Source organism: Hylobates moloch, unplaced genomic scaffold, assembly GCF_009828535.3.
Source record: "Hylobates moloch isolate HMO894 unplaced genomic scaffold, HMol_V3 SCAFFOLD_14, whole genome shotgun sequence".
NCBI classification, from domain to species: domain Eukaryota; kingdom Metazoa; phylum Chordata; class Mammalia; order Primates; family Hylobatidae; genus Hylobates; species Hylobates moloch.
Window position 1 is genome coordinate 82,231,305 of NW_026652289.1, and position 21,131 is coordinate 82,252,435.

The 21,131-nt window shown below is 44.6% G+C and overlaps 1 protein-coding gene across 2 annotated transcripts in view; it reads right to left on the reverse strand.

Annotated features, from left to right (window-relative positions):
- Positions 1-10,583, reverse strand: part of ENTREP2 (endosomal transmembrane epsin interactor 2) — a 268,948-nt gene extending 258,365 nt beyond the window's left edge. For both annotated transcript variants that reach the window (XM_058428021.1, XM_032175903.2), the window contains exon 1: positions 10,526-10,583. The gene's annotated coding sequence lies outside the window, so the exon portion shown is untranslated. The remainder of the gene's footprint in view (positions 1-10,525) is intronic.
- Between the last annotated feature and the right edge of the window lie 10,548 nt (positions 10,584-21,131).

Consider the following 21,131-nt stretch of genomic DNA (forward strand, 5'->3'; position numbering starts at 1 on the left):
ATTAACCTGTGGGGGAGGTGAGAATATCTGATAAACAGAATTCTAATTAATATACTTGAGGGAGATTGCACCCATTAAATGAATGTTTCATAAAATGTGAACACATTGCTATGAAATAAAAGCAATTAGAGAAAAACACAGTTCTTAGAAAATAACATAGCTGTCAAAATAAAAAATTCAACAGAAGGATCAAACAGTAGAATGGATACAGCTGAAATCCAAAGTAGTTATCTAGAAAATAAAATAGAAGTGCCCCAGAAAGTACAGAAAAAGAGAAAAAAAAATTAGAAAATGTTAAGAATCCCATAGGATCAATTTAGAAGGTAGAGCATCTATCCACTAGGAATTCAAGTAAGAGAAGGCAAAAATTAATAAATAAATAGATGATAAACAGATAAAGAGATACAATCATAGAATTAATGGAAGAAATTTCCCCAACAATTTTTCTTGAACTATCCAATAGACAAATAACTAGAACTAGTCTAATAATTCACTATGGTGTGTGATAAACAAGTATGAGATCAATATACATAATTTTTCCAGAAATCATAGCAGAAAATACAGTTGGTTCTTGAACAACACAGGTTTGGACTGCATAGGTCCACTTATACATGGATCTTCTTCTACCTCTGCCACCCCTGAGACAGCAAGACCAACCCCTCCTCTTCCTCCTCCTCCTCAGCCTACTCAACTGATGACGATGAGGATGAAGGCCTTTATGATGGTCCACTTCCACTTAATTAATAGTAAATACATTTTCTATTTCTTAGAACTTTTTGAAATGATATTTTCTTTTCTCTAGCTTACTTTATTGTAAGAATACAGTATATAATACATCTAACATACAAAATATATGTTAATTGACTATGTGATCTGTAAGGCTTCTAGTCAGCAGTTGCTTATTTGTAGTTAAGTTTTTGAGGAGTCACACATTATACGCAAATTTTCAACCACATGAGGGGTCAGTGCCCCTAACTGCCGTGTTGTTCAAGGGTCAACTGTATATCCCCATCTCTAAATATTATAGATATTATTTTCCAGGAATTAATCTATAAAATAAATGCAATCACAAAAGTCAAATCATGACCACTGTGTAACTTTACAAAGTCATTCTAAATTTACTGAAGAATGCACAGAAAAGCAAAAAATATGTGAAAATAAGTCATTCGACTTATTATAAAGCTGGACTAGTTAAAACAATGTGGTGTTGTCTTAGAAATGAACTGATAGATTCATTACACAAAATAAAGATTTGAACAAACAGACCCATATCTAGCAGTGAGGTGGTGGGAAACATTTCAAATGGCAGGAGAAATACTGAATCGTTCAAAAAAATAATATTGGGAAAATGGCCATCCATTAGGAAAAGATAAAGTTAGAGTCTTCGTACCATATGTAAAAATAAGTTTTGATTCAATTAAACATAAAAAAATTAAACATTTTAGAAATACACAGGTGGATAATTTCAGAATTATGGTCGAAGAGAGATCTTTTAAAGTGTCTATTTTAAAAAGACACTTTGTTAAAAATTAAAAGACAAAGAAACTGACAAGACAAACTGGGATAAAATATTAGTCACTTGAAACAGAAAAGTATTATAATGTTAAGAAAAAAAAATAAGGAAATGAGGAGAGGTCCCCCCCAAGGAGGGACAGTGACGGTGAAGGAGAGGAGTGGTTTGAAAGACTAGAAGGTAAGGAAATGATACATTAATAATTTGGTTCAATATATTGAATCAGGTCTGGGCGAGGAAGGAACCAGGGGAACCTGAGTTTAGGTTTTAGAATAAGGCAACTGAAGGAAAGGGAGAAACATTCCTAATGAGATAGGGGAGCAGAAAGAAATTGGTTTGTGTTTGGAGTAGATTGAGTTGGAGTCCTTGTAGGATAAATGCTAACATGGAGGCTCCTCTAGTTTAGTCTCACTAGGCAGATTCATTTGAGTTAACAAAAAACTAAATTATAGACTTCATGTGAAAAATTGTAAGATTGTGTTGTGTTTTTGTTTTGCTTTTTCATTCTCTTTATTATTTTTAATTTTGCTTTCTTTTTTCATTTTTATTGTCTCCTACTGAGTTGCTTTATTGAATCTTCTTTTGTAGACAAATAAGAATTTTATAATTGTTTGGATTTAAATGGCTATTTTCAAATTGCTTAAGGGTATTAGAAAACAACTTCTTTCCTTGCAATTTTTAAAATGTCCCTTTCTAATTGCTTACATGTTAATACATTCACACAACAAAATAATATGCAACTGTTTAAAACAGTTTATACTAAGAAATATTTAGTGAATGGAGCGACAGTCATGAAATACTCCTAAGCAGAAAAAAAAGGCATGTTACAAAATAGTTAGGTGCACTATGAATCTAATTTTCATAAAAATATGTATGCATCTGTGTATGCACAGGGAAAAATGGAAGGCAAAACAGCAAAATATAATTATGTCTATCTCTAAGTGTTGGGATTTGGGATGATTTTTAAAAATTGTCTTATTGTGTTTTTATGCATTTGCTAAATTCAAAACAATGAATATTTAATATGCTAGAGTTTAAAAATTAAAAAAAGAAATCTCACACATCAATGTAACACAGTCTCACAGAAAAAATATGTACAAGCAATTCATGGAAGAAATTCAAATAGGTAATGGAACCTTACTATTTGTTTCGTTTCGGTCCCATCTATTCTTTGTTTCCTTTTTCCTGTTTTCTGCCTTCTTTTGCATTAATTGGATATTTTTTATGATTCCATTCCATTTCCTTTGTTGGTTTCTTAGCCAACTCTTTTGGGGCTTTTGGTTTTATTTTAGTGGTTGCTTTCAGCTTTACAGTAGACAACTTTAATTTATCATAGTTTACCTTCAGGTGACATTAGACTTCATCATGTATAGTCTAAGAATCCTACATTGTATATTTCCATCTGCCCTCCTTTATAGTATTTTCATACAATTACTTATACAAATGTTATAAACCCCACAATACATTGGTGTTTTTTTTTTCCTATTTTTGGTTCTTTGTATGCATTCAGCTTCTTGAATCTGTGGGTTTCTAGTTTTTATTCCATTTTGAAAAAAAATTACTACTATTTCTTCAAGTATTTTTTCTGTTTGCCCTCACTCCTTATTCCACATATATTAGTGTTTCTGGAAATTATTCCACAAAGCTCTCTGATTTTTTTTCATATTTTTGTTTAAAAAATGCTTTTTCTCTGTGTTCTTCATTTTGGAGAATGTATATTGCATTGCAATGCCTGTAAGTCCACTAATCTTTTTTCTTGTTTCAAATCTGCCATTAATCTCATCCAGTGAATTTTTTCTCTCTTACATTGTAGTTTTCATCAGCAGAAGTTCAACTGGGTTTTTTTTATACCTCCATGTGTCTACTTAACTTTTGGAACATACAATTTTAATAACTGTTTTAATGTCCTTGTCTGCTAATTCTAATATCTGTGTCAATTTTGTATCAGTTTCAATGGGTTTATTTTTCTTGTCACTTTGAACCATAGTTTCCTGCTTCTTTGCATGCCTAGTAATCTTTGATTAGATGGTAGACATTAGGAATGTTATCTAGTTGGTGCTGGATACTTTTGTATTCCTATGAACATTCTTAAACTTTGCTCTGGGACACAGGTAAATTACTTGGGAACTATCTGATTCCTTTGGATCTTGCTTTTAATATTTGTTAGGCAAAACTGGAACAGCATTTAGCTCAAGGCTAGTTATTCACTACTGAGGTAAAACTCTTCTGTGTACTGTATACAATGCCCAAGTGAATCATGAGGTTTTCCAATCTGGATGGTAGGAAAACCCTAATTTGGTGACTGGCACTTTTCTCTCTAGTCCTCTCAGATAGTTCTTTCATGGCCTCAGTTTCCCTACATGCAAGAGCTCATCAGTAGCAGCTGAATATTCACAGGGCTTTCTCTCCAAATCTCCAGAACCCTCTGCCTGAGTAAGTCTTTCCTCTCTGGCACTTTGTTCTGCAAATTCTAGCCACCTTGGACTCCCAGGCTCAGTATGGCCTCCTTAACTCAGCAGGACTGCCAGGCTCTTCCCAGGTTCCTGTGCTGTGGCCCGGAAACTTTCTCACAACAGGAGGCTGCGGCAATCCTGATTTACCATTAATGGTGTGAGATCAAAGTAGGGAAAATATATAGTTGAATCAGGCCACTTTTATTGCTATGGACCCACAGTAGCTTGTTTGGTTGGCTAAAACACAAAGCCGAAGGTGGGCTACATTAAGTGAAGTTGAAATGCCAGACTTTCTTGGTACACCACAGATGAAGGGATCTAAAGACTCAAGGGGACTGGAATGTTAGAGTAGATTTGGCATGTCTGACCTCATCTATCCCCAGAGGATCCAGAGGCACACCTTTCTCTACAGTTATGAGAACTAAATATGTGAGAGGAACCTCAGCATCCCTGAACTCTTCCCGGAGGCCACAAATTACAGTTGGAATTTCTGTGCTACTGTCTAACTAGGGTCCCTAAATGCAATGAACATGATGAGACCCCAGGGTTGCAGGGGCCAGGTGGCAGCACTTCATTGCCAAAGGCATGGTGGAGGTGGTTACTGTGAAGGACAGAGAGCCAAAGCAGCGATCAGAGTAGGCCGGCTCACTGAGATCTTTGGTGTTGGCTCTAAGAAGCCCTGTTTCTCTGATTGAGCCGTGATGGATACACGTTTCTGTCTGGGTTGATAAAGCTTAGCAGTAAAAATAAACCACCATCTCAGTAAGGCAAAAAGCCAGATCCCTCAAACAATGTAATATAAAATGCAAACAATACTAAACACGTTATTGGATCTATATGGTACTCATATTCCCACAGATCAGTGCTTCTTAAAGTAGATTTACTTTGCTTAAAAAAAAAAAACTGTCCTAAACTGTAACTAATTTGTTATTGGTAAAAATAAACTCTAAAAAATGTTTTCAACTCCATGGTTATTAGTCTCTCAAGAGTATTAGTTATTATGAATAATCTAATATCCAGTTCAGTGCTACTGTACTCAAGGTTTTAAAACTTATACCACCTGTGATTATGGGAAACTGTTTCCATTATTGATACATAAGCCATCACAAGATGGTTCACTGAATCTTTCAAAAAATCATCTAATCAGAGCTATATAATCTGGTTTCTAATTGGCATCCAGCATAATATAGAAGCTGTTATAGTTTAATGTAAGGAAGACAATGATCTCAATCATAGAAGACACTAAGCACAGATCTAAAAAAAAAAAAAAACTACCCCACTAATGTGAAAATACATATTCTTTATTCATGTTGCTAGTTTTCAGCATTTAGAAAGGCACTTACAAAACACTATGGTAAACACACACACACACACACACACACACACACACACACAGCATTTCCCTTCTTCCCCTCCCTCTCACATTGCATTCACCAGCCTACAAAGGGAGGCCTCCCTCACCGAGTGCTCACAGTGGGCCTGCTGCTCCCCTCTCTTTGCCCTCCCGCATATCAGTCACTCCGGCAGGGACTGTACAGCTCTCCTTCATCTCGCTCTGTGTGTCTATAAGTGCAGAATGATGAAAAGAAGGAGCTGCAGCAGGGCTCCGGATGGCCTTGTGCTTGGGAGCCCTGCAGAGGAAAGCTGCTGCCAGGAAACGCTCCAGCAGCAGGGGCCACTCACGCCTGTCCTCAGCCAGCCAGGCCTGCAGGGCGAATGGAGTGGCTGCACAGACCCTAGAGCCATGGGCCCAAAACTGTTTCTTCTCACTATCCTGAGGAATACTCTCCTTTCAGAGAGGTCAACTGACTGTGTCACACTGGCCAGTGTGTCCCCCTGGGAATGAACTAGAAAACTCACTGCTGCATCTCTAGTTGACACCTCCAGGAAGAAAAAAACATTAGCACAGACAATAAAAGCAGGAGCTTTTATTTTAAAAATCATTGAAATCAAGACTTCAAGCCATGCTAGTGCTAAGTCTCAGGGCAGGGTACTTTGCTTCCTAGGTCTTCCTTTCCTTGCACAAGGTCTCATATGTCATCTGGAAAACCTCAGTTCCATTTTGTGGGCCCTAGGGAACCATGAAGGGCTTAACGAAGGGGAGTGACACAGGCCGGCGGACACCTGACATACCACCCACAGCATCTGTGTGTGTGGAGAATGGATTGGAGAAGAGCCAGATTTTTGGCACACAGATCTGTTAGGAGGCTACTACATGAGATGCCAGGCAAGACCTGCCCTAGAATGGTGGCTCAAGGCAGAGAGAAGAGAGGGGCAGGTGCATACAAATAAAATGAGTCACGGCCAGGCACAGTGGCTTACGCCTGTAATTCCAGCACTTTGGGAGGCCAAGGTGGGCGGATCACGAGGTCAGGAGTTCGAGACAAGCCTGACCAACATGGTGAAATCCTGTCTCTAATGAAAATACAAAAATTAGCTGGGTGTGGTGGGCACACCTGTAATCCCAGCTACTCAGGCAGCTGAGGCAAGAGAATCGCTTGAACCCGGGTGGCAGAGGTTGCAGTGAGCCAAGATCGTACCATTGCCCTCCCGCCTGGGTAACAGAGTGAGACTCTGTCTCAAAAATAATAATAAAAATAGTAATAATAATAAAATGAGTTACAAGGAGAGAGCTTGTGAATAAGTATGATGGGTGAGGAGGGAGAAGGATGTCTGAGTGACTCCTCAGTTTCTAGAATGGGTAGGTGGTGGTGTCATCAACTGACACAGAAAATACAAAGGGACAAGAAGATGAGGTTGAAGGAATGTAAGTCATGTGATATACAATTAGAGAAAAATGATAATGTCCACACAGACTACAGTTGGCTGGAAAAAAGGAGGATTTGGGAGTCAGAGAACTTTGGGTTCAAGTCCTAGCTCATTACTTAAGGTGTGGAAGCCTTGGCCTCGCTTTAAAAACCTTTTTTAAAAAAATTCTTTTAAACTTTAAAAACTCTTTAAAAAAAAAAAAAAAAAAGAGTAGGAAAACCTACTCTTGCCAGGACTGTTGTGAGGATAAGGACATACAGGTCCCACTTGATGAACGGTTACCGTCATTGTTTACAGTATTTTCTTTGGTATTATTCTGGATAGAACATCTTTGGTCACATTTCCAAAACTCTGTGGTGATGGTTCCTGTTAAGTGTCAACTCGGCTAGACCACAGTACCCAGATATGTGGTCAAACACTAGTTTGGATGTTGCTGTGAAAGTATTTTTGTAGATGAGATTAAGTTTTAAGTAGACTTTAAACAAAGCAGATTACCCTCCATAATGTAGGTGGGCTGCGACCAGTCAGTGGAAAGAAGAGAAAACGACAGAACTCCTCCAGGGAGGAGGGAATTCCGCCTGCTGCCTCCCTTCAGGCTAAAGCTGCAGCCTCAGCTCTTCCCTCCATCTCCAGCCTGCGGGCCAGCACTACAGACTTTCGAATTGCCCATTCCCACAAGTGTGTGACCCAATTCTTTAAAATAAACAAATCTCTCTACATACATATACATACATATATAAAAGTTATAATCTAGATATGTATATATACATCTGTGTATGCACGCGTATATCCATCTATATCTGTCTCTGTATCTGTATATCTCCTATTGGTTACGTTTTTCTAGAGCACCCTAATAGATCTTTATACTGTAGATTTTCCTCGCATCTATTGTGAACGCCTTTACTCCTCATAAAGCCAAAGCCGAGACTATCTCAATGGTCATGATTCAGAGAGTGAGTTTTTGCTAATGAATCAAAAGATTGTACTGTTGTGGTCAACACAACAGAAGAACATTCTCATGGTACAGATAAAAAACTACCCAGCAAAATCCATACACTCCCGTCTGCAGTGCAGAACTGCCTCTGGGAAGTGCCTGCCACGGGTTCCTAGATGGGGCCTCATGACAGGCTCTCCTGAATGGCTTGAAAGGCAAGCAATGAATGTCAGTTTCAGGCCAAGAAAATTAAACTGCTAGGGTTCCTTTTCTGTTCTCTATTCCCTTTCACTGACTTGCAGTGGATCCCACAGCCCTAGGAAACACTGGGGCCTTGGGTGGAAGGAGCCAGGTCCCTGAGCCCCTCTGTGAAGGATGCAATCACGGGCTACGCCTGACCTGGACAGAGGCCAGAGTAGCCTTGCCCCGAACTGAGCCACTGAAAGTCAGGAGGTTGCTCCAGCAGTTAGTGTCACCCTAATGATACCCTAACCTCCCTACATAAGGCAAGGAAGTCAGTCAAGCCACATGAACCCCTTCTCCTCTGCCTGGGGCTTGGGAGGAAATTAGTCCATGGGAGGTCAGTGCTGACCGACTCCCAGAGAGCAGACTGGCCCTGCTCCAACTATGCGGCAGGGCTGGGGAGCGAGCGCTCTGAACACTCTGCTCCTGTAGGCCCAGCTTCTGCCACATCCCCCCACTGGGATGAGTCCTGAGACCCCAGCCTGCTCCCCTGGCTTCCCTGGGACACTCCTCAGCCACCACCATAAGGGGTCCTAACTCCTCGTCAGCTATAAGCTTATGCATCCTGTGTGGTAAAATGCCCAGCCCCGTGAGATTCCTGATGCTGAGGCCAGGGCTGGGGGTGGCGTGCGGGGGTGATTGGGTGATGGACGTCATTTCTCTCTTGTCTTTTCATCCACACACCCACTCTGCGGAAGGTGGCTTTTCCTTTGTTTAGAAAGCTTAATCTGTCTGCACCATGAAGGTGGGTGTGGAGGGAGGAGGCAGCTGTCCCCGTGTCACTGAAGGCAGCGCAGTCACCACATTGCATACCCCAAGGATGTCAACCCCGCAGTCAGCCTATTCACTGCATTTCCCTTGGCACCAAGAGCCAGCTTCAAAATAATCCAGCAAGGGGCTGGGGGGGTGTGGGGGGTGGGGAGATAGTGACAAAACAAGATGGGCCAGATGTTGACATCTGTTGAAGCCAGATGAGGAGTACACAGGGGTTCATGACAGCAGTCTCTTTACTTTTACGTATGTTTGAAAAGTTCTAAATAAAAATATTTTTCTAAAAGCAAATTCCTTATATGAGCCAAGATACAGCAGAAGAGGAGCCTCACCTGACTCTAAGGCCACTCCTGTCTTTCCTGATACCATTTCAGGGTGTCATGGTTACTCTCATGAAGGAAGAGGTGTTTTCAACAGACAAATGTGGGTTATTTTTCTATTCCCATTAATATTTACTACATGCCATTATCTCCAAGTCTAATCACTTAAAGAGGAGATTTTAAATAATTTATTAATATAAAAGAAGAAAAATGCCACGCTGTCTTTTTCATCATCTATCAAAACCTGGAAAACCTCTTCCTCTAGTCCTGACACAGACACATACATATATTAATGCATACACTGAGAAGAACAGGCATACAAATCAATAGACACAAATCTGCTCAGGGTGTTTTTCCGAGGGAAAAACCATTATCCTCTCTCCATCTCCCACGTGGTCTGCTCCTCAGCACAATGCCACAGCAATTCAAATAACTCTCTTTATTTTACTCACAGAATTTTAGGGTTCCCCCAAAAACACAAAAATCTAACATTTCTTGACCTCAGATAAAATATGTTCTGTTTGTGCGATCATACGTATGCATGCATAGTGCATAAACAGGCTTTAATGTCTAGAGGAAACACATGCATCCACACTTTTTTTTTCTTTTTTTTTTTTGAGATGGACTCTCTCTGCACCAGGCTGGAGTGCAGTGGCGTGGTGCGATCTCGGCTCACTGCAACCTCCACCTCCCGGGTTCAAGCGATTCTCCTGCCTCAGTCTCCCCAGTAGCTGGGATTACAGATGCCCGCCAACATTCCCCGGCTAATTTTTGTAATTTTAGTAGAGATGGGGTTTCACCATGTTGGCCAGGCTGGTCTCGAGCTCCTGACCTCATTATCTGCCTGCCTCGGCATCCCAAAGTGCTGGGATTACAGGTGTGAGCCACTGCGCCAAGCTGCATCCACACTTTTAAAATGCCCTTGTTGGCCGGGCGCAGTGGCTCACGCCTGTAATCCCAGCACTTTGGGAGGCCAAGGTGGGTGGATCACGAGGTCAGGAGTTCCAGATCAGCCTGGCCAGGATGGTGAAACCCCATCTCTACTAAAAACACAAAAAAATTAGCCAGGCGTGGTGGCAGGTGCCTGTAATTCCAGCTATTCAGGAGGCTGAGGCAGAGAATCATTTGAACCCGGGAGGCAGAGGTTGCAGTGAGCCGAGATCATGCCATTGCACTCCAGCCTAGGTGACAGAGCGAGACTGCGTCTCAAAAAAAAAAAAAAAAAAAATGCCCTTGGTTCACACTCGGTCCTTACAGGAGGACACCAAAACAAAACAAACACAAAGAGGATGCCCTCGGAGCATCTCAGCAAGACACTGAAGGCACTCTCAGAAGCACCTCCCACGAGAAACACAGCGCTTCTCACAAGCCCATCAGCATTCAGCAGTGAGATTTTATCAAGCTGTGCTTCCCGCTGCCTGAAGAGAAGCTGGAATTCTCTTCGCCATTGCTTCTAACCTGCTCACGCATCTGAAGGTGGAACCCTGCTCCAAGGCCACCTGGAGACACAGGTGCCACTTACCACAAGGGAGAGAGGCCTCTTCCAGGAGACGACACCTATGAGTCCCGACAGCAGCACCTGGAAGGACAAAAGATACAGGAAGGTGAGATGCTTCCGAAACCTTTCATGGGCAATCAAAACACTGTGAACCGTTTCAACCTGGAGAAGGATGTGTGGAACACGGGCACACACACAGTGGCGGGGCTACCATGAACTGCATTTTCACAGCTTGCACCCACTCTGAGAGGCACATTGGTCTCTCAGGGCACCAGGGTGCTATAGAGGGGTCACTTTGTGCACTGCGCTAGGTGGCCCGAGAGTGACAGGCTTTCTGAAACACCCCACCCTGGTCCTCGACGTGATTTGGCTGTGCTAGGCACACGCCTGTATTCCTAGCTACTCGGGAGGCTGAGGCACGAGAATCACTTGAACCTGGGAGGCAGAGGTTGCAGTGAGCCAAGATCACACCACTGCACTCCAGCCTGGGAGACAGAGCGAGACTCCATCTCAAAAAAAAAAAAAAAAAAAAAAATCACAGAGAACACCGTTTGGGGAAAAGGCAAATGCAACCCCACCCACGGGCCACCTGGCCACCTGCCATGGCTGCATGGACCCTGGGCACGGCAGACCCTGCAGGCTCCTTCTCCCCTATACAGACTTGGCTCCCCTGATGCACACCCTTCTCTCCCCTCCAGCCCCTGCGAGCCCCTCTCCTTCACTCATCACAGCTTCCCACCTCACCCGTACATAGGCAGTGTCTTCTGATGAGGCTCCAGAACTTTCTAGGCCCTGACTCCAAGCAGCCCGCTCCTTTCCCAGGCCAAGTCCTGCCCTTGACCTTGCCTGAGGTCCCACCAGAAGTCATCCCCTCTCCTGCCTCCTCCCTGCTGTCCTTATCACATGAATACACTATGACTTCTGTCCCTTAGAAGAACCACTGCTTAGCCCTGTGTCCAGCTCCTGGCTTGCCTGTCTCCTGGGCGGCCTCCTGAGGCCAGGCACCCTGAGGATGACGCTGGCTCTGATCCCCACATTCCTGATTTCCTGGTGTCCAGGAAGGGCCAATGGATCATGAAGACACAGTCACTTCCCACCCACTACCATTCTAACTGGCTTCAGCCCCACAACTCCAAGGAAACTTCTCCCAAGGTTCCCCAGCAGTCACCAAGTGCGACAGACAAAGCTCGGTCCCCATCACCTGGCTGAGGGCTGAGGCTCCCTCCTGTCTGGGCTCCTGTGGCTTCTCGCTCCCCTGCGGTTCTTCCCACTTCCCGGGGGCCGCTCTCCTCCGCAGCCTCCCTCCTGGCCTCCTCCCTCTCCCCAACCTCTTCCTGGTTTCCCAAGACCTGTCTCCTGAGCCCTTTGTCTCTTCTCCCCAGGGCTCTGTGGTGGCTGTCCTGAGGCTCCTCGAGTACCATCCACCGGTGTCTGCACAGCTGATTCTCAGCCCAGGGCTTTGCCATGGCCACGGCATCACAGCGTCCACAGGCTCTGCTCCTGGCATCTGTCCAACCCAACATGTCCAAAAATGCAGCTGCAGCCTCCACCTCGGAAGCCCACACTTCCTCTTGCAACCTCTGCTCTCCACAAGAGTACCCCTTCTTCCCCATCACTCAAGCCCAAATCCTGGAGATCCTTCCCTCTCCCTCACCCCCATGTCCAACCAGGGAGGAACAGGAGGCTAAGGCTCACTCAACAGGGCAGCATGTGAGAAGACCGAATTAAAGGGAAGGTGTTTGCAGACCAGGTCTCCTGTGAAGACAAATTGCTCAAGCTTGCCACTGTGGGCACAAGCCAGGCATCCGGGCACTGGCTGGAACGGCTTGGCTGCATGTCCCGTGGGACTCCAAAAGCACTGGCCAGACCCGGGAGGAGGGCATGATGCTGACAAACTCACAAGGTCCCCTTGGTCACAGACTGCAGTTCACCCTCAATCACCTCCGCAGGGGGCAGAACCAGGTCTCAGACACAGCAGCCTCTATCACACCCGGCACCACGCTAGTCTAGTCTCAAAAACATCTGGCCACAAAACAATAAAACAACAATAAAAACATGAACCAAAGTGAGCGCACCAGGGCTCTGCTCCCAAGCCTCTCACGTGTATTTTTTCTGCAATGCACACAAGTCCTCCAAACACAGTTACCGGCGACAGACATTATTTACAGCCATTTCCCACCTCCCAGGTCCCCTCTCATGGCCATGCCACCCAGGCTCCTTGCCTCGCAGTCCAGTTCCAGCCCTAGGAAAGTCCTTGACCAATGTCTCTCGTGTCTCTCTGGGGCTGCATCTCACTAACTCTCCTTCCAAATGCCCCTGAAACCTCTCTCTTGCCTTCTGTACCCAACATTTGAACCCAGTGGGCACACCATGTTCCCATGTCATTTCACAATCAGAGGACACCAGCCTTTCTTAGAAGGAGCTGACCGTTCCTGCTGGAGCTCTCACCATCATTTCATGTTTGACATTTCAGACCCTGACTTCACTCCTCCACCCCCACCTTCTTCTTTTTGTGAATTCAAAATTTCTGACCATAATGCCATCATGTTTTGAGCTTATGGTATAGTTCAGGGGCCACTACGTCACAAAGCAGGATCCATTCTTCTGCTCAGCACCCTCCATTTCCCGGTTCATCTCTCTCCCCTCTGCCGGCACTCTCCTGTTTCACCTGCCCAATGACAGCCTTGTCCACTCGCTCTTGTCTCCACCTCCTCCCTCCCCACTGAAGCCATCCTGGATGCCCCCACCAAACAAACCGCATCTCCCTGGCCTGACAATTTAGACCACAAAGCTAGGTCCCTGATTTTCCAGCACTGGAGGCACCTCCCTTGGTGGCCCCACTCCTGTCCAGGCCGCTCTGGGCACCTCCAGGGAGGCTGGCAAGGGAGGAAACTGCACAGCAGCCACTGTGTGACTCACATACAAGCCACAGAGCTCTGTGGGCTGTCTTCCCTCCACACCCAACCTCCAAGACAGCCCCCATCTCCCAGCACTCCCTTCCTGTCCCCAGGCCTCCTGGCCCCAGCCTCAGCCCCCGACTCTTCTTATCCCTCAAGTTGAGGGCCACGTTCCGGGGCTCTGGCTCTGACCCTGCCATCTGCCTAGGATGAAACTTCCAAAAAGTGTCTTCTGTTTTTCCACACGCCCCAACACTGGCCTCACCCAGACTAAGCCTGGACAGACAGTGAGAAGAAACATCCCCTAGAAAATGGCGCCTTCTACTTCCCATGTCTACCAGATGAAATCTTACCCGTTCTTCAACCATGGCCCCGCCCTCCTCACTCACGAAGAGCCTAGGAATTCAAGAGAACAGGGGGCCCATCAGATCCCCAAACTACCACCAGAGTCCTGCAGGCATCTTTAATAAACTCAGATAGAACGCCTTGACCTCTTCTCAGCTGAAGTGTATTAAACTATCAAAATTCTACAGTGACTAAGTCGCTTGTAGCAGGAATTTCACTGGAAGTACATAAACCTCCAAATCGTAGCCACTGCTCCACCTACTTCTAAGCCTGAAGGAAGTTAATATTGCTTTTATCTTATTAAGCTACAGGGAGAGTTCTTGACCTTCCCCATTCCCGTAAGCAAAGCTATCATTCCACAAATCCCCTCACAGAATGTGACTTTCAACAAACATGGGTGACTTGCTCACTGAAGACAATGTGCATTTCCAAGTATCATTAATAACTACAACTAGGAATGGATCAAATTCTCCTACACAAGGCAAAAGAATAAAGCCATTAAACTTGGTGTGGCAGGCAGAATTCTAAAATGACCCCTGGTGACCCCTGGCCTTACAGAATGCTCTCCCTGAGTAAGAATATGATGGGCTGTCACTCTTGTGGTCTTCCCCCAGGGACGTGTTCAAATAATGTGGCCCCAGCAACACTCTGGTTGCAGCCTTGTGAAACCTGGCCAGGTGACTCTTATATGGGAGGGGGGGAGGAAATGCTGGGTAGAGAAGGGTGGGGTGCCTGGCGAGGGCTCCACCCTCAGGCCTGTGCCCATGGACCTAAGTGAGAATGGGCACTCCTGTTTTCATGCCCAAATGTTGCATTTTCCAAGACCACTTTGGCCTCCCATGCTCCCCATCCTGTGCCCATAAAAATCTGAGACCATAGTGGGCACGGACACAAGCAGCTGCATGTTGAAAGGAGGAGAAGAGCACACCAACAGATACCAGCAGACACTGGCAGGCCACTGACGGCGGCGGGATGACACAGAATTTGGTCAAGGGCAGTCAGAGGAGAGTCCAGCCACTGGCCGGCCTGACTCCAGGGGAAGACACCTTCTCACTCCATCCCTCTTTTGCTCCTCATCCACTTCACCGAGAGCTACCTCCACCACTCAATTAAACCTTGCACCCATCCTCCAAGCCCACGTGTGATATGATTTTTCCTGTACACTAGGGCAAGAACCAGGATACAGAAAGCCCTCTGTCCTTATGATAAGGCAGAGGGTCTAATTGAGCTGATTAACACAAGCTACCTGCAGACGGCAAAACTGAAAGAGCACACTGTAACACACACCCACTGGGGCTTTGGGACCTGCAAACACTCAACCCTAGACACTGCCGTGGAGTTGGAGCCCCAAAACGCTCCCCAAAACCTACCCATCTTCATGTTCCCCCTCGGAGTTTGAACAGCGGGGCACCGAAGAAGTGAACCACACCCGTGTCACATGCCCTGTGAGGGGGATAAGGGAACTCCTCTGGTTTCAACTCTACTAAGCAAGGTCCAGACTCCTAACCCAAGAAAACTATGAGGTATTAAGTGAGTGTTGTGTCAAGCTGCAAAATTTATGGTCATTTGCTATACAGCAACAGAAAACAATTGTTACGGACTAAATGTATGTGACCCCCCAAAATGCAGATGTTGAATCCCTAACCCCCAATGTAATGGTATTTGGAGATGGGTCCTCTGGGAGGTGATTAGGATTAGACTGGGTCATGAGGATGACACCTTCGCGATGGGACTGGTAGCTCTATACGAGGAAGAAAGTGAGCTCTCACGCTCTCTACACACACACAATGAGGAAGACCATTAAGAGTGCAAGTCAGTTATTGGTGTATAAGAATGCTTGTGATTTTTGCACATTGATTTTGTATCCTGAGACTTTGCTGAAGTTGCCTATCAGCTTAAGGAGATTTTGGGCTGAGACGATGGGGTTTTCTAAATATATAATCATGTCATTTGCAAACAGGGACAATTTGACTTCCTCTTTTCCTAATTCAATACCCTTTATTTGTTTCTCCTGCCTGATTGCCCTGGCCAGAACTTCCAGCACTATGTTGAATAGGAGCGGTGAGAGAGGGCATCCCTGTTTTGTGCCAGTTTTCAAAGGGAATGCTTCCAGTTTTTGCCCATTCAGTATGATATTGGCTGTGGGTTTGTCATAGATAGCTCTTATTATTTTGAGATACATCCCATCAATACCTAATTTATTGAGAGTTTTTAGCATGAAGGGCTGCCGAATTTTGTCAAAGGCCTTTTCTGCATCTATTGAGATAATCATGTGGTTTTTGTCTTTGGTTCTGTTTACATGCTGGATTACGTGTATTGATTTGTATATGTTGAATAACAGACAAAAAGAGAGCCAAATCATGAGTGAACTCCCATTCACAATTGCTTCAAAGAGAATAAAATACCTAGGAATCCAACTTACAAGGGATGTGAAGGACCTCTTCAAGGAGAACTACAAACCACTGCTCAATGAAATAAAAGAGGATACAAACAAATGGAAGAATATTCCATGCTCATGAACAGCAAGAATCAATATCATGAAAATGGCCATACTGCCCAAGGTAATTTATAGATTCAATGCCATCCCCATCAAGCTACCAATGACTTTCTTCACAGAATTGGAAAAAACTACTTTAAAGTTCATATGGAACCAAAAAAGAGCCCGCATTGCCAAGTCAATCCTAAGCCAGAAGAACAAAGCTGGAGGCATCACACTACCTGACTTCAAACTATACTACAAGGCTACAGTAACCAAAACAGCAGATACTGGGACCAAAACAGAGATACAGACCAATGGAACAGAACAGAGCCCTCAGAAATAATACCACATATCTACAACCATCTGATCTTTGACAAACCTGACAAAAACAAGAAATGGGGAAAGGATTCCCTATTTAATAAATGGTGCTGGGAAAACTGGCTAGCCATATGTAGAAAGCTGCAACTGGATCCCTTCCTTACACCTTATACAAAAATTAATTCAAGATGGATTAAAGACTTACCTGTTAGACCTAAAACCATAAAAACCCTAGAAGAAAACCTAGGCAATACCATTCAGGACATAGGCATGGGCAAGCACTTCATGTCTAAAACACCAAAAGCAATGGCAACAAAAGCCAAAATAGACAAATGGGATCTAATTAAACTATAGAGCTTCTGCACAGCAAAAGAAACTACCATCAGAGTGAACAGGCAACCTACAGAATGGGAGGAAATTTTTGCAACCTACTCATCTGACAAAGGGCTAATATCCAGAATCTACAATGAACTCAAACAAATTTACAAGAAAAAAACAAACAACCCCATCAACAAGTGGGCGAAGGATATGAACAGACACTTCTCAAAAGAAGACATTTATGCAGCCAACAGACACATGAAAAAATGCTCATCATCACTGGCCATCAGAGAAATGCAAATCAAAACCACAATGAGATACCATCTCACACCAGTTAGAATGGCCATCATTAAAAAATCAGGAAACAACAGGTGCTGGAGAGGATGTGGAGAAATAGGAACACTTTTACACTGTTAGTGGGACTGTAAACTAGTTCAACCATTGTGGAAGACAAGGTGGCGATTCCTCAGGGATCTAGAATGAGAAATACCATTTGACCCAGCCATCCCATTACTGGGTATATACCGAAAGGATTATAAATCATGCTGCTATAAAGGCACATGCACACGTATGTTTATTGCGGCACTATTCACAATAGCAAAGACTTGGAACCAACCCAAATGTTCATCAATGATAGACTGGATTAAGAAAATGTGGCACATATACACCATGGAATACTATGTAGCCATAAAAAAGGATGAGTTCATGTCCTTTGTAGAGACATGGATAAAACTGGAAAGCATTATTCTCAGCAAACTATCGCAAGAACAAAAAACCAAACACCGCATGTTCTCACTCATAGGTGGGAATTGAACAATGAGAACACTTGGACATAGGAAGGGGAACATCACACACCGGGGCCTGTTGTGGGATGGGGTGAGGGGGGAGGGAAAACATTAGGAGATATACCTAATGTAAATGACGAGTTAATAGGTGCAGCACACCAACATGGCACATGTATACATATGTAACAAACCTGCACGTTGTGCACATGTACCCTAGAACTTAAAGTATAATTTAAAAAAACAATAATAATAATTAAAATATCCAGGAACTATGAAAAAAAAAAAAGAGTGCAAGTCAGGAAGGAGCCCTCAACAGAAACCAAGCTTGCTGACACCCTGATTTCAGACTTTCCAGCTTCACCAACTGCGAGAAAATAAATTTGTTAGGTCACCCAGTCTATGCTATTTTGTTATGGCAGCCTAAGTAGACTAAGACACCACGACATCCCGAGTGGGACACTGGATTTTTGTTCCAAAACATCTGCTTTCTCCCCATACTTCTCCGGGAGGGGCAGCGCAGGCTTCCCTCCCCACACCCCTCCCCAATCCCGGAAACACTGACACAGCTCCCAACACCAATGCTTGAGCGCTTGGAAGTGTTTGACTGTGCAGGCATTGCTTGCTGTTCATCAGTGAGCTTCTGTGGAGCCAAGTTGGAAAACTTTTCCCTAGAGAGGTATAGTTCTGCCAGTAACAGGAATGCACCCAGGATTTGGAAACACTGTGATCCTTGAGGGCCTCAGCTCACAGCACAGTAGAAATCCCAGGCCAAGCCCCTACCTTGCCGTGGGCATCAGGCTCAGCCACAGTGCTATGGTGGGCACTCATGCTCAGGGCAAGTCCCTTCTCCAGCCACATACCGCCTGACGCTGCTCCCTGTCATTATGACTCCAGCCACCTGCCACTCTGGCCTCAGTTCATTATTTGTTTACTTGTTTGTTTGGGAGTGGGACACTGGATTATTTTTTCAAAACATCTGCTTTCTCCCCAGACTTCTCCAGGAGGGGCAGCACAGACTTCACTCGCCCCACCCCTCCCTGATACCGGAAACACTGACACAGGTCCAAATACCAAGGCCAAATAGATTGGGAAAGGCATGATATTGCTCGGGGAGAGGAGGCTTAACCCTAATGACAGAGGGCCTGCAGAATGGCTTGAGGGAGGCTTTTCACTGCCCAGATGCTGGGGTGCCTCCTTTCTGGAGAGGCCTGCTCTGGCCCACTGGAGACCAAGGGCAGTTGGTGTAAAAGAAGCTCAGAGGCCCTGCTCTGAAACCATCCGATCTTGAACTGTTTCTGCTCAATTCCAGCTACCAGCAAGGATTATGTTGCACATTCTGACATCTCAGTAATCCTGTAGGTTGATTTTGCACCACTCTCATGAGAAAAAGGGTCATGAATCTAGTTAGCCATGAAATTACTGCATCACGAAACCTTCATCCCGTTCAATTTACAGGTATCATTATTCAGAGTCCACAGTTCACAAAGAATACAGAGAAACCGAAGAGGGTTGAGGAAGAGTAACATAGAATTAAATAGCTGTGGAATAAAAGCCAAATAGATTGGAAAAGGCATGATATTGCTGAAGGAGAGGAGGTCGAACCTTGTGAGCACCATGAGTTGTCACAAGGACGCCAACTCACTCTTTTCTCCACTTCCCCACCCAGCCTAATAGAGGCAAGAGATAAAATCAGAACAGAGACAGAATTTCCTGCTGTTCAGGCTGATGACTGGGGATAACAGGCTGCCAGGAAATAATGGCATCCTTAGAGTCAAAGACCTGCCCATTTGATTGGTACCCTGCCTGGACACAGAGGCCTGGAATAAATTAGCTCTTTAAATCTTATCCTCTAACACTGAAAAGTTCTTTCACTCCCTAAAATCAAGAATGTTCTTCAGATCATAAAGTCTGGTCCAAAGGCAAATGACAGTGAAGCAAGTCCTTCTAGAACATAGTCTTGAAAGCCAAGTAAATTACTTTCATGAAACATATGGCAGATGGGTGCCCAATAGCTACAGTGATATCAATTTACCACTAAGAAGCCAGCATTCACTGTGTCTATAGAAAGAATTGTTGCAAAAACAGAGCAAATAGTATTCTGAGTCCACAAACCCTCCATCTTCCAAACCTCCTGGACTGCAGCTCTGTGCAATATTCCTCCTACAGCCTCCTGGAGCAGCTGATCTTCCTACTTCACCCTCTGTCAATTCTCCTTGCTTTGGGTGTGGCTTTCTTTCTCTGGGTCTTGCTGGGGCCACAGAAGGCTCGCTGAGGCATGCAGGCCTCTGCCATCTGTCTCTACCTTTGAGGACACACTCATTGCTACCCCCACCCTGTCCATGCTTTCTGCCCCCTCTCTTTAGGGCAACTTCCAACTCACCATTCCCTCTCCCAGCCTTTCATCCCAGGCTGTGGTCCAAACATCCTCCACACCATTTCCCTTCAGGGGCTGCACCAACACATCACACTCATAATGTCCCTGAGAAAAGTTACCTTTCTTCTCAACCTACTGATAGAAAAAGAGGCGGGCGGATCACGAGGTCAGGAGATCGAGACCACGGTGAAACCCCGCCTCTACTAAAAATACAAAAAAATTAGCCGGGCGTGGTGGCGGGCGCCTGTAGTCCCAGCTACTCGGAGAGGCTGAGGCAGGAGAATGGCGTGAACCTGGGAGGCGGAGCTTGCAGTGAGCCGAGATTGCGCCACTGCACCCCAGCCTGGGTGACAGAGCGAGACTCCGTCTCAAAAAAAAAAAAAAAAAAAAAGAAAAAGAACTCTGCAGCTTTCATTATCTTCTCAAGCAGAAGCAAAACTATAAATTGATGACAAAGATCACCTCATGAAAGAAAAAAAACTCCATTGTGTTAAAGTGTTTTTAAAATATTCTAAATAACTCATGAGTCAAAAGAAACTGAAAGGTGAAATACACCATGGTCTGTTCTGATGCAATGCATGCTTCCTTGATGCACATTCTCTCTTAAGTGCTTGGTAACAAACTCATTTGTCCAGGGCCTGCCCTGTAAGATGCTGCCTCCTCTTATGGGTATCTACTCTGACATTATGGTAGCTGCTGGATTTTGTTATTTAGTGGGTTATTAGGTAGCACATATATTATCACAATACATTTTAAAATATTTTTAGTTTAAAAATTTCAAAATAATTTGTTTCCTTTGTAATAGTTTTTTTGGTTTTGTTTTTGTTGTTGTTGTTGGTGGTGGTGTTTTGAGACGGAGTCTCGCTCTATCGCCCAGGCTGGAGTGCAGTGGCGTGATCTTGGCTCACTGAAAGCTCCGCCTCCCAGGTTCACGCCATTCTCCTGCCTCAGCCTCCAGAGTAGCTGGGACTACAGGCTCCTGCCACCATGCCCGGATAATTTTTTTTTTCTATTTTTTAGTAGAGACAGGGTTTCACTGTGTTAGCCAGGATGGTCTTCATCTCCTGACCTCGTGATCTGCCCGCCTCGGCCTCCCAAAGTGCTGGGATTACAG